Raw genomic sequence first — 9,955 nt, 5'->3', positions numbered from 1 at the left:
CTCTCTTGGAACATACTGTCTTTGTACATACAGCCAGCTGGGTTCTCAGTATATTGCGCAGACAGGAATAAAGCTCTCCGGGAAGAAGAAAGACGGGGATGCTTGTTTCACAATTAACCACTCAAGGTGTGATTGTGATAACATACAGAAACTCAAGTCCTTTTGTTCACCCGATCTAGAGTACCTCACAATCAAATGCTGACTGTATTACCTCCCAAGTGAAATATCTTCGGTTATAGTCACAGCCATGTATATTCCCCTTCAAGCCGATACCACGACAGCCCTCAAAGAATTTCCACTGGACTTTATGCAAACTGGAAACCACATATCCTGAGGCCACATTTACCCACTACCCACTGCATCTCAGTGCTAGAGGGATCACTACAGACACCCCGGTTCGAATCCAGGCTGTATCACAACTGGCCGTGATTGGGAGTCCAATAGGGTGGCGCCCAGTGTCATCCGGGTTTGGCCAGTGTAGGCTGTCATTGTAAATAATATTTTTTTCTTAACTGACTTGCCTAGTTAAATAAATGCTAAATAAATAAAATAGAGGCGAAAGAAACACACACCTATTTAGGCGAGGTGCTGGCTAGCGCTTGAAGTACACAAGTACAGCTTGTCTGTCGAAACGTTGGTAATTAAATTATTGCATCTGAGCTCCTAGAGTATGCAGCTCTCCTTAAATAAAATATAAATAAAATTAACACACAATACACACATCTAAGTAAAGGAATGAAATTAGAATATATAAATATATGGTCGAGCAATGTCAGAGCGGCATAGACTAAGATACAGTAGAATAGAATACAGCATATACATATGACATGAGTAATGCAAAATATGTAAACATTATTAAAGTAACTAGTGTTCCATTAATTAAAGTGGCCAGTGTTTTTTTTTAAAACACACACTTCAGTGGAACCCACAGGACAAGACAGGAAGGAAGACATGGAGAAGGACTGATGAAGAAGAACGGAATCATCTCGAATTAAGTGAAGCAAACGGCCCAGAACAGGGTTCAGCAGTGATGCACTGTTGACACCTTATGCTTAATTTAGGAGCTCAAAGGAATGTCAACTCATATAGGGAGGGATTTCACCACCCCCTGCTGGACCAGAAGTAATGTTGCCAACACTGACCTTACATTTCTTAGGAATTATAAGGAATAACTCTACTCATCATTCAAGCCACGTAGGGGGGGATTTAACACCACATACTGGATGAGAAGTGCTATTCACAATGGCCACAGACTCATCTACCCTCAACCGGTACAATTTTCACAAGTATATGGGAAGAAAAAGCTACAACAACATATCATCAAATAGGCAGTGGTTTCAAAACTCTAAACACATTATCAAGTAGAGTACACCAAATCATAGTTACTTTTTCATCAACAAATACATGCATCACATTGCAATACATGTTCTTATAAAGTCATTGCTTTTCAATGCTCACATTACTTTTGTTGTGATATTATTTTTCATTTGTTAATGACTTAATCCGGTGTTAACCTACAGATTTTTTACTGCTTTGTCTAATGCAGGATTGGAACACTGCATCATGAAATTGTCTGTTTGTGAAGTATAACATGAGGGTAACTTAAATTGTACTAATTTATAAAAAACGTTTCTCTCTAACCTAGTGCATTATTTATCTGTAGGCTCCCCTACTGGTATATGTATATTAAAACACTTTCTAGATGCCATTACATTATATAGCCTGTATATAACTTTTTCTCAGTGACTAAATATTCCATGAAAGCACCTCAAATAGTTTTGTTGCAGTGAATTAAAAAGTTGAAATTAGACAGATGACCTTATTTGCTGAGCAAGAGTGTGCGCATCCAGGGAAAGTGTTGGAAAAAAAAACATTGCCGACATAAAGTGGTTTCTGTGAGAATTACAGGAGGGGGGTTATATAGATTCTGGGGTCTATTGGATGAGGGGTGTACTGAACTGTGCCTATAGCATGTCAAAATTCCCTCAAACGGTAAATAGCCCTTGCCAACTGGGCTGAGGCGCTGTCCATTTCAGCACCACGGAGCTCCTCTAATTCCTGTCTCATGAGTGGAGATGCAGCAGAAGCCATCTCTCCATTTAATGGTGCTGAATACAGCAATGCATGCGCAGTCTTCCTTTCTACTTCCTGATTTTGCCAATTGTTTGGTTCCACTTTTTTGGTCTGCCATGCGTCTTTGACTATTGTAGATAATCCCTTTGGATTGATGCCTTTTATTTTAACAGGTTATGTCGTTTTGACCGCTGTTTTGTCCCGCGTAGTTTGCATTCGCCAGGTGATTTATGCCCCAATAACTTTAGTTCTTTGATGTTGGCATTTAACCTGCAGGCTGTATTTAGGGCCTTTAATGTCTTTTCATTTTGTGAAGCTGTCGAGATGTCAAGAAGTTTCGATTTATGAGAAATTATTCTTTCATGTAGTTGATTTATCAACACTGTAAAAAAAATGTTTTTGCTGCCAAGTAGATTTTGTAAACAAAAAAATAAAATAATAATAATATACTCATGAAACTGTTTTCTATATCTGTGCTCTAATATTTTACGTTAATAAAAAAAAATACAAAAACATGAAGACTAAATCCTACTTCAGAAGGCTTCTTAAAATCTAAGCATATTGTATAAATCACTCCAAAGAGAGAAGAGTGTACTCAATGGGAGTCATTAGGATCTAATATTCTCCATTGTGAAGTTGTCATATGCTGAGGCAGTAAAGAAAGTAGAGGAAGATGGGGCCAAGGGGGAAGAATCCTGAGAGGAGTAGTGTGATACATTGGAAGTCAAGGATCCAGTTACAGAGTGAGGTGTTTACTCCCAGGGACCTTAGCTTAGTGATGAGCTTTGAGGGAACTATGGTGTTGAATGCTGAGCTGTAGTCAATGAATAGCTTTCTCTCATAGGTGTTCCTTTTGTCCAGGTGGGAAAGGGCAGTGTGGAGTGCAACTGAGATTGCATCATCTGTGGATCTGTTGGTGCGGTATGCAAATTGGAGTGGGTCTAGGGTTTCTGGGATAATGGCGTTGATGTGAGCCATAATCAGACATTCAAAGCATTTCATGGCTGCAGACGTGAGTGCTACGGGTCGGTAGTAATTTAGGCAGGTTACCTTAGTGTTCTTGGGCACAAGGACTATGGTGGTCTGCTTGAAACATGTTGGTATTACAGACTCAGACAGGGAGAGGTTGAAAATGTCAGTGAATACATTTGCCAGTTGGTCAGTTCATGCTCGGAGTACACGTCCTGGTAATCTGTGATTGTTGACCTGTTTAAAGTTCTTACTCACATCGGCTGCAGAAAGAGTGATCACACAGCCGTCCGGAACAGCTGATGCACTCTTGCATGTTTCAGTGTTACTTGCCTCGAAGCGAACACAGAAGTTATTTAGCTCGTTTGGTAGGCTCGTGTCACTGGGAAGCTCTCGGCTGTGCTTCCCTTTGTAGTCTGTAATAGTTTGCAAGCCCTGCCACATCCAACGAGTGTCGGAGCTGGTGTAGTACGATTCGATCTTAATCCAGTATTGATGCTTTGCCTGTTTGATGGATTGTCAGAGGGCACAGCGGGATTTCTTATACGTTTCCAGGTTAGATTCCCAATCCTTGAAAGCGGCAGCTCTACCCTTTAGCTCAGTGCAAATGTTGCCTGTAATCCATGGCTTCTGGTTGGGGTATGTACGTACAGTCACCGTGGGTCCCAAGTTCTCTGTGCGCTTATTGATAAAGGTAGTGACTGATGTGGTATACCAATGCCATCGGAAGAATCCCGGAATATATATTCCAGCATGTGCTCGCAAAACAGTACTGTAGGTTAGCATTAGGATCATCTGACCACCTTTTGAATTAGAAACATTTTTCAGCACTTTTTGTAAACATGGCCAAAAATGTTTTTGTTTTTTTAAAGGACTATTGGCCATGTTCAGGAAAAAGGGCTGAAAAATATGTTTCAAATTCGTGACGCGTTTCTGGGTAACGAACTTGAAACTTATTTTTCACCACTTTTTCGAAGAACTAGCGGCGTGACAGAGGGCCTAAAAAAATATTTCCGACCATGCCAATGAAAAAGTGCTGAAAAATATGTTTCAAATTTGTGACCCAGAAATGGTGTCTCCTGTCAAGCCGAACTAGCGGAATTCCGGATGGGACCTAAAAAGAGATTTTAAACCACTTTCATGAAAAAATGCTGAAAATTGTGTTTCAAATTTGTGACCCAGAAACGGTTTCTCCTGTCATGCCGAACTAGCGACTTGCCAAACGGAGCCTGAAAAAAGATTTGCGACCATGTTTATAAAAAAGTGCTGAAAAAATGTCTCAAATTTGTGAAACCAGAACATTGTCTCACATCATGCCGGACGAGCGGCATGCCGGATGGTACCAAAAAAAAGTGGTTATTGTTTGATAGGAACACTGTGGACACTGGACAATTTTCAGCAAGTTTCAACCATGAAATACAAAAATAAACACTTTTCCACAAACAAGGTCTAAATCATGTTTGATGCACTCTGGATGTAATTTTTTGTTGTTGTACTGTTTAAATGAGATGATATGAACACTGTGGACAATTTTCAGCAAGTTTCAACCATGAAAAGGATAAATAAACACTTTTCCATTAACAAGTTCTAAATCAAGATTGAAGCACTCTGTAAGCAAAAAAAAGTTCAGTACTGTTTGAAATAGATGATAGGAACACTGGACAATATTCAGCAAGCTGCAACCATGAAATACAGAAATAAACACTTTTCCATAAACAAGGTCTAAATCATGTTTGATGCACTCAGGATGTATTTTTTTTGCTGTACTGTTAATTCAGGATGATATGAACACTGAGGACAATTTTCTGCAAATTTCAACATTGAAATACAGAAATAAACACTTTTCCGAAAACAAGGTCTAAATGATGTTTGATGCACTCTGGATGTAATTGTTTTTACTGTACTGTTAATTCAGGAATATGAACACTGTCTGTGGACAAATTTCAGCAAATTTCTACATTGAAATACAGAAAAAAACACTTCTCCAAAAACAAGGTCAAAATCATGTTTGATACACTCTGGATGTAATTTTGTTTACTGTACTGTGAATTCAGGATGATATGAACAATGTCTGTGGACAATTTTCAGCAAATTTCTACATTGAAATACAGAAAAAAAACACTTCTCCATGAACAAGGTCTAAATCATGTGTGATGCACTCTGGATGTATTTTTTGTTGTTGTACTGTTTATTCAGGATGATATGAACACTGGATCATTTTCAGCAAATTTTAACATTGAAATACAAAATTAAACACTTTTCCAAAAACAAGGTCTAAATCATGTTTGATGCACTCTGGATGTAATTGTTTTTGCTGTACTGTTAATTCAGGATGACAATGAACACTGTCTTGTGGGCAATTTTCATCAAGTTGCAACATTGAAATATAGAGATAAAAACACTTTTCCGAAAACATGGTCTAAATCATGTTTGATGCACTCTGGATGTAATTTTTTTAATGTACTGTTAATTCAGGATGAAATGAACACTGTGACAATTTTTTATAAATTTCAACAATGAAATACAGAAATAAACACTTTTCCAAAAACAAGGTCTAAATCATGTTTGATGCACTCTGGATGTAATTTTTTTTGCAGTACTGTTAATTCAGTATGATATGAACACTGGACAATTTTCAGCAAATTTTAGCATTGAAATACAGAATTAAACACTTTTCCAAAAAAGAGGTCTAAATCATTTTTGATGCACTCTGGATGTATTTTCTTTTGCTGTACAGATTATTCAGGATGAGATTAACATTGTGGACACTTTTCAGCACGTTGCAACATTGAAATACAGAGATATAAACACTTTTCCAAAAACAAGGTCTAAATCATGTTTGATGCAATCTGTATGTAATTGTTTTAATGTACTGTTTATTCAGGATGAAATGAACACTTTGGACAATTTTTTATAAATTCAACAATGAAATACAGAATTAAACACTTTTCCAAAAACAAGGTCTAAATCATGTTTGATGCACTCTGGATGTATTTTTTTTGCTGTACTGTTAATTCAGGATGATATGAACACTGTGGACAATTTTCAACAAATTTTAACATTTAAAATTTGAATTAAACACTTTTCCAAAAACAAGGTCTAAATCATGTTTGATGCACTCTGTATGTAATTGTTTTTGCTGTACTGTTTTTTCAGGATGAAATGAAGACTGTGGACAATTTATTTATCAAATTTCAACAATGAAATACAGAAATAAACACTTTTCCAAAAACAAGGTCTAAATCATGTTTGATGCACTCTGGATGTAATTGTTTTTGCTGTACTGTTAATTCAGGATGATATGAACACTGTCTGTGGACAATTTTTAGCAAATTTCTACATTGAAATACAGAAATAAACACTCCTCCATAAACAAGGTCTAAATCATGTTTGATGCCTTCTGGGTGTATTTTTTTGGTTTACTGTTAATTCAGGATGATATGAACATTGTCTGTGGACAATGTTTAGCAAATTTCAACATTGAAATCCAGAAATAAACACTTTTCCGAAAACAAGGTCTAAATCATGTTTGATGCACTCTGGATGTATTTTGTTGCAGTACAGGTTATTCAGGATGATAGGAACACTGTGGACAATTTTCAGCAAATTTTAACATTTAAATACAGAAATAAACACTTCTCCATAAACAAGGTCGAAATCATGTTTAATGCACTCTGGATGTAATTCTTTTAATGTACTGTTTATTCAGGATGAAATGAACACTGTGGACAATTTTTAATAAATTTCAACAATGAAATACAGAAATAAACACTTTTCCAAAAACAAGGTGCAAATCATGTTTGATGCACTCCGGATGTAATTGTTTTTGCTGTACTGTTAATTCAGGATGATATGAACACTATCTTGCGGACAATTTTCAGCAAATTTCTACATTGAAATACAGAAATAAACACTTCTCCATAAACAAGATCTAAATAATGTTTGATGCAATCTGGATGCATATTTTTTTTTGCTGAACTGTTTATTCAGGATGATATGAACACTGTGGATAATTTTCAGCAAATTTCAACATTGAAATACAGAGATAAAAACATTTTCCTAAAACAAGGTCTAAATCATGTTTGATGCACTCTGTATGTAATTGTTTTAATGTACTGTTTATTCAGGATGAAAGGAACAATTTGGACAATTTTTTATACATTTCAACAATGAAATACAGAAATAAACATTTTTCAAAAAACAAGGTCTAAATCATGTTTGATGCACTCTGTATGTAATTGTTTTTGCTGTACTATCAATTCAGAATGACATGAACACTATCTTGTGGACAATTTTCAGCAAATTTTAGCATTTAAATACAGAATTAAACACTTTTCCATAAACAAGGTCTAAATCATGTTTGTTGCACTCTGGATTTAATTGTTTTAATGTACTATTTATTCAGGATGATATGAACACTGTGGACAATTTTCCGCAAATTTCAACATTGAAATACAAAAATAAACACTTTTCAAAAAAACAAGGTCTAAATCATGTTTGATGCACTCTGGATGTATTTGTTTATGCTGTACTGTTTATTCAGGATGATATGAACACTGTGGACACTTTTCAGCAAGTTGCAACATTGAAATACAGATATAAAAACACTTTTCCAAAAACAAGGTCTAAATCATGTTTGATGCACTCTGGATGTATTTTTTTTTGCTGTACTGTTTGTTCAGGATGATCTGGACACTGTCTGTGGAAGATTTTCAGCAAATTTCTACATTGAAATACAAAAATAAACACTTCTCCAAAAACAAGGTCTAAATCATGTTTGATGCACTCTGGATTTAACTGTTTTTTTTGCAGTACAGGTTACTCAGGATGATATGAACATTGTGGACACTTTTTAGCAAATTTCAACATTGAAATACAGAAATAAACACTTCTCCAAAAAAAAGTTCTAAATCATGTTTGATGCACTCTGGATGTAATTTGTTTTGCTGTATTGTTTATTCAGGATGAAATGAAGACTGTGGACAATGTATTTATCAAATTTCAACAATGAAATACAGAAATAAACACTTTTCCAAAATCAAGGTCTAAATCATGTTTGATCAACTCTGGATGTAATTTTTTTTGCTGTACTGTTTATTCAGGATGATCTGAACACTGTTTGTGGAAAATTGTCAGCAAAATTCTACATTGAAATACAAAAATAAACACTTCTCCAAAAGCAAGGTGAATATCATGTTTGAGGCACTCTGGATGTATTTTTTTTGCTGTACTATTTATTAAGGATGATATGAACACTGGACAATTTTTATCAAATTTCAACAATGAGAGACAGAGATAAAAATATTTTCCAAAAACAAAGTCTAAATCATGTTTGATGCACTCTGAATGCATTTTTTTTGCTGTACTGTTTATTCAGGATGAAATGAACACTGTGGATAATTTATTTATCAAATTTCAACAATGAAATACAGAAATAAACACTTTTCCAAAAACAAGGTCTAAATCATTTACATTACATTTACATTACATTTAAGTCATTTAGCAGACGCTCTTATCCAGAGCGACTTACAAATTGGTGAATTCACCTTCTGACATCCAGTGGAACAGCCACTTTACAATAGTGCATCTAAATCATTAAGGGGGGGTGAGAAGGATTACTTATCCTATCCTAGGTATTCCTTGAAGAGGTGGGGTTTCAGGTGTCTCCAGGGAAGGTGGTGATTGACTCCGCTGTCCTGGCGTCGTGAGGGAGTTTGTTCCACCATTGGGGGCCAGAGCAGCGAACAGTTTTGACTGGGCTGAGCAGGGGAACTGTACTTCCTCAATGGTAGTGAGGCGAGCAGGCCAGAGGTGGATGAACGCAGTGCCCTTGCTTGGGTGTAGGGCCTGATCAGAGCCTGAAATGCAAAAATAAACACGTTCCCCTCACAGCTCCGTAAATCAAGCACCATGGTCTTTTAGCGGATGTTTATTCAACTGGAAGCCAGTGGAGAGAGCGGAGGAGCGGGGTGATGTGAGAGAACTTGGGAAGGTTGAACACCAGACGGGCTGCGTTCTGGATGAGTTGTAGGGGTTTAATGGCACAGGCAGGGAGCCCAGCCAACAGCGAGTTGCAGTAATCCAGACGGGAGATGACAAGTGCCTGGATTAGGACCTGTCCTGTCTTCCTGTGTGAGGCAGAGTCGTACTCTTCGGATGTTGTAGAGCATGAACCTACAGGAACGGGCCACCGCCATGATGTTGGTTGAGAACGACAGGGTGTTGTCCAGGATCACGCCAAGGTTCTTAGCGCTCTGGGAGGAGGACACAATGGAGTTGTCAACCGTGATGGCGAGATCATGGAACGGGCAGTCCTTCCCCGGGAGGAAGAGCAGCTCATGTCTTGCCGAGGTTCAGCTTTTTTTGGTGATCCGTCATCCACACTGATATGTCTGCCAGACATGCAGAGATTTCCAAAATTCGCCACCTGGTCATCAGAAGGGGGAAAGGAGAAGATTAATTGTGTGTCGTCTGCATAGCAATGATAGGAGAGACCATGTGAGGTTATGACAGAGCCAAGTGACTTGGTGTTTATAGCGAGAATAGGAGAGGGCCTAGAACAGAGCCCTGGGGACACCAGTGGTGAGAATCATGTGGTGAGGAGACAGATTCTCGCCACGCCACCTGTAGGAGCGACCTGTCAAACGCAATCTAAATCATGGGCACTCTGGGAGATGCCCAACTCGGAGAGGGTGGAGAGGAGGATCTGATGGTTCACATGAAATCAAGGAAATAAACAGCCGATAGGTCTAGAAGGATGTTTGAGCACTCTGGAGAGAGTTAGCTTTAGCAGTGCGGAGCGCATCCAAATTGATACAGAGAAGAGCAGTCTCAGTTGAATGACTAGTCTTGAAACCTGACTGATTTGGATCAAGAAGGTCATTCTGAGAGAGATAGCAGGAGAGCTGGCCAA

The sequence above is a fragment of the Oncorhynchus masou genome, chromosome 6, assembly GCF_036934945.1.
Source record: "Oncorhynchus masou masou isolate Uvic2021 chromosome 6, UVic_Omas_1.1, whole genome shotgun sequence".
NCBI classification, from domain to species: domain Eukaryota; kingdom Metazoa; phylum Chordata; class Actinopteri; order Salmoniformes; family Salmonidae; genus Oncorhynchus; species Oncorhynchus masou.
The sequence above is the reverse complement of the archived record's forward strand: the minus strand, read 5'-3'. Positions refer to the sequence as shown.